The 4,897-nt window shown below is 44.0% G+C and overlaps 1 pseudogene; it reads left to right on the top strand.

Annotated features, from left to right (window-relative positions):
* Positions 1–2,618: 2,618 nt before the first annotated feature.
* Positions 2,619–3,625, top strand: LOC110304516 (annotated as a pseudogene).
* Positions 3,626–4,897: the final 1,272 nt, after the last annotated feature.

Below are 4,897 nucleotides of genomic sequence, written 5' to 3'. Positions count from 1 at the left end.
TCTGGAAGATGATGGGCCAGGTTAGTTCAGGATCCTCCTCCAATACACAAATGCAAAATAATTGCTTAAAACATAGGACTCAGCCCAAAAAAGAAAATTCTCAGAAACAAAAGCATAAAGAGAGTGACTTGAGAAGGGTGGCGATCATGATTACACCACTAACCCAAGCTTTGCCATGGCAACATTGTTTCTTTTTTTGTTGCTTAAGTAAAGGTCTTGCTATTAGCCTAGAACTTGCTATGTAGACTATTGGCGTTTGACTCAGAGATCCACCTGCCTCTGCCTCCCTAGTGCTGGGATTAAGGTGTGTACAACCATATCTGGCTCCAGCAGCGTATTTCAAGAGTTCCAAATTGGATGCAGCCCAAACATCCACCTTAGACAGAACAAATAGAGATAAATTCAAATGATAGAACATTGCCGACAATGACAAGAAAGAAGCTAGCTATACCAATAACGTGAGTGAAGTTTGCAAACAAAGCCAAGTAAAGAAGACGGGGGAACATTTGCATTCTCTGAGATTGTCCATAGATCGAAATAGAGATGAAGACAGAAACCCTGAAATTGGGCAGCTGATGCGTGACTCTATGCATTTGTCACAACCCATGGAAATTTATGTCGCTAAGAGTGAACTTTAATATATACAAGTCTTTTTTTTTTCTTTCTTCCATTTAAAAAAAAACAAACTAGGATGCCAAAACACAATGTCTTCTGTAACAAATAAGTATGTTAGAAATGCATTATGTGACAAAACTGAAGTGTTGCGGGGTGGTGAGAGCTGACCTGAGAAATGCTGGAAAATGATGTAGCACTAAAGACAGAATGATCTGAACTCAAGGATCCTATAACTGAGGATTGAACTGTACCCTAGGACGGACCTGTGCCAGAGGATGAACCAGTACCTGAAGACGGACCATACCTGAGGACAGAGTTTTAGTTGATTATTTTGCTTCTCACTGGAACATAGGTTGGCTATTCTGAAGTTACACTGCAAGCAATGGATCTAGAGCTGAACAAATACATTAATAAGTGATGAGATTTCGGAAGCCAGATTTCTCCCCATCACAGAATTACAGGGCGGTGGGGTGTATGCGATGACATTGGATCCAGGCCAGATGGTATAATAGAGACACAGATGGAGGCAGAAATAATCACAAGTCTGGATGCACACAGGGGCTATGTAGTCACACATTTCTTAGCTGTATCCATTGACAGTTGGGTGATTTTGCCAAGCTGTGGGCTTATATAAGTACTCTGAGTACATTTGGGGCAGTCTGGGCATTCCAAGGGATCAAGATGAGGTATACTAAGGGCATTGCATCATTCAATGTTACCAGTGCATTCAGGGCTTATTGGAATGAGCCCTATTATAAATTGAGGAGCATCTATACATGGCATTCTGAGACAGGTACATTGTGAGATACACAGTTGCCAAGGGGTGGCAATGTAGAGGAGGGTTTAGTAGGTATGACCCAAGGGAAACGTCTAAGGCAATGAACTGTTTGTAGTGATGAATACCTGACACTTTGTATTGATTGAAACTCTAGTAACATCACAACACAAGCAGAGAATCCCAAGGTATACAGTTTTTACAAGACCATTTAGGAAGCGGAGGTGCCTTCTGACTGTATCGTAAATGTATGGAACAACTCCCTGAAAGAGATGAGGGGATGGCAAGGTGAGGAGCCTCAGAAATAAGTCTATAAGTCAGAAGGCAATGGAAACTGTGTAAGCACTTCGTATTTGGAGAAGTTACTTTCCATGGAAGCATGGAACGTTAATTCTGAAATCTCTATGAAATCAAGCCTGGTGACAGCAAGTGCAGAGGGCCTGTGGGAGGAGCCAGCTCTAAGGGAGGAGGCTACAGATAAATGAAAGAAAGAAATGGATAACCCAAATTGTAACTAGTTAGCATTATAGTCACAGTATGCATTTGTCTTTAGCTCACTATAGATACAGAAACTCAAATATTTGGAAACATTTACAGGTATGTGTGGAGCACTGGGCTGTGCACAGACAGCCTGGTTGAGCAAAGGTCTGGAATCCTGGGGACTCCTGCCCCGCAGGAGAGGTGTGTGGCTATCAGTCACATAGGAGCAGCATCAAGCCTTCCCACATGCAAATAAGGTTTCCCCCAAGCTCTCAGTTCAAGCCAATGAGAGGTACCTGCTGTCAAACCCTGAAAAACTATATACAAATCCTATCCAGGGAATTAAAGGTGTGCGAAAACTACTCTGTCGTCTGAGTCTTTTGTTCCAAGAGCTGTAACTCTTGGGAAGAGATCTGCTCTCCTGAAGGGCCACTGGAGGTTCCGCTGCACTGTGCATATACACAGGTCAGAGAATACAAAGATCTCTTATTATTCTGTAAGCTCTGATGAGAAGCAACTACATTAGGTTCCATTTACCCCAGGGAATATATTTTGAAGACCCCCACAATGTGGATTATCATCAAGCTCTGTGTATAGACTAGACTTTATGTACAAATCTACCATGATCTATACTGAATAAGTTACACACAACATACTTCCTATTGTGGATCGCAATAGCTCATAAATGTTCCTGCCCTCTCTGCCTTTGTTCCACCATCGTAAACTCTAACCCTCTGAAACCGTTTCAAAATTTACAACCTTTTCTGATATTCCAGTAGAATTTGTAAGAAAGTTAAAACTACATGAATGATTGCACCAGATGACTGAGAGTGGTCTGGTAATAGGACACATTCCTGTTACTTTCCCTACTATAGCTTCCTGGGAAAGGGAGCCATGTGTTTTGCTGAGTGAACTGGGTGGAGTAGAACTCACAGAAGCTGATAAGATCCTGTTACAGGAAGAGCTGACACCGTGGTTCCAGCTCTCAAGCAGGAGGATGCATTCTCTTGTTCTAGCAAACAAGGGTGGGGCATTTCTGAGTGAGTTTGAATGAGGCAAAACTGTTCTTGTTAAGGAAGCAAATTATGACTCTGAAACTCATTGGAGAAATTCACAGATGCTTACTTAAAGCTGAACTGACGGCCTTAATGGAAGGAGAAGGAATGTGGATGGAAGACTCTGGGGGAGAAAACGGTATTGAAAGGAAATAAAACTTGAGACCTGTGATTCATGTAATGTATGTCAAATAGCCCAAAGAGTTGTTTGTGAGCTTTAAAACCTGGGGTTGAAAACATAGCAGAACAGGCCAGGACATGCCCGTTGTTACATGTCCTGACTGGCCTAGTGCCTCCCTATCTCCCACCCTTCTGACAGTCTGTTGATGTTTAAATGGACCAATCATGTAAAACCGCACCAATTCCTCCCCCCAGCCCCACCCCTTTTCTATAAAAGTCCCTAGCTTCCAAGCCTCGGGGTCGAAACCACTGTCTCCTGTGTGAGATACCTTTCAAACCGGAGCTCCGCCATTATGGCTCCACCACGTGGTCAACACCTCTGTCTCCTACGGGAGATATGTGCCGGCCTGGAGCTCCGTCATTAAACTACCTCATGCTTTTACATCAAGATGGCCGTCTGTTTGTGATTCTTGGGTGCACGCCGAATCGAGAATTGAGTGGGGGTTTCCCCACTAGGTTCTTTCAGTATCTGGGAAAATTCAAAGATTCCTGGCAAGAGAGATGGAGAATGAGCAATTAGGTGGAGCTCGGGGAATTCTGTGGAAGAAGGGAGGAATGACTCTAGGTGCCAGGGGGGTCAAGGACACAACAACAACAGCCACAACAAAACCCCCACAGATCAATCAACCTGGGCTTGCAGGATGGGCTCACCCACAGAGACTGAACCTACAAGCAGGGACGCTGCATGGAACTGACCAAGGCCCTCTGCATATAGGTTATAGTTGTGTCTTCTCTGGGGTCTCCTAACAGTGGAAGCAGGGGTTGTCTCTGACACTTTTGCCTGCTTTTCTGGACCCTCTCCTCCTACTAGGATGCCTCATCTAGTCTCAATAGGAGAAGAGGTACCTAGTCTCACTGCAACTTGATATGTCTTGGTTGGTTGATAACCATAGGAGGTCTGCCCTTTTCTGACGAGAAGTGGAGGAAGAGTGGGGGTGGAACAGAGGAAAGGTGTGGAGAGGGACTGGGAGGACAGGAAGGAGGAGAAACTACGTCGGGCTACGTCGGGATGTAAAAGAGAAAGAAAAATTTTATATAGAAAATTGAAAACAACTGGAACAGAGCTCAGCTACAGATAGAGCACCATTGTTGCAGGGTTTGGAGGACTTCTGGGAACTTGAAGGACAACATGGGCAACTCTTCTTTAGCTCAGACGCTCCGGGAGTTTATGAGCTGCTGACAATTTTGGAGGAAAGGAGGAAGCGTCCACGAGGTCTAGAGGTGATATCTAAAGAGGAAGGGAAGCAAATTTGTGGACATTTTTCACTCAGTCAAAATGGAAATTTCTTGAGGTGATCAAAATACTGGTCTAGTGGAGCTTAGACAATAAAAATATTGTGATACTAGGCTTAATTGAAATACACTATAATTAATGTAATATGCTTTTAGGCAACATGGCACACTATAAAATATTACTGTAGGATGTATACATATAGAATTAGTATTTTGTGTCCCACCCTACCCAGTACCAGGGACTGAACTCAGGGCCTCACACACTATTGACTGGCACCGTCGCTGAGCTCATACCCAGCCCAACAGTGCTGATGTCGGAAGAGACAATTTAAGTTTTGTTGGCTTCGTTATTTAGGGCAGCCATAATGCAATGGTTTAATGATTGTTTACTTTTTCAGTTTTATCACCTTCTTTATGCCTAGAAAAAGGATAGTCAGCCGGGTGTGGTGGCGCACACCTTTAGTCCCAGCACTTGGGAGGCAGAGGCAGGCGGATTTCTGAGTTCGAGGCCAGCCTGGTCTACAAAGTGAGTTCCAGGACAGCCAGGGCTATACAGAGA

This window comes from Mus caroli, chromosome 11 (genome assembly GCF_900094665.2).
Source record: "Mus caroli chromosome 11, CAROLI_EIJ_v1.1, whole genome shotgun sequence".
NCBI lineage: Eukaryota > Metazoa > Chordata > Mammalia > Rodentia > Muridae > Mus > Mus caroli.
This window is presented reverse-complemented; position numbering and strand designations above follow the sequence as displayed.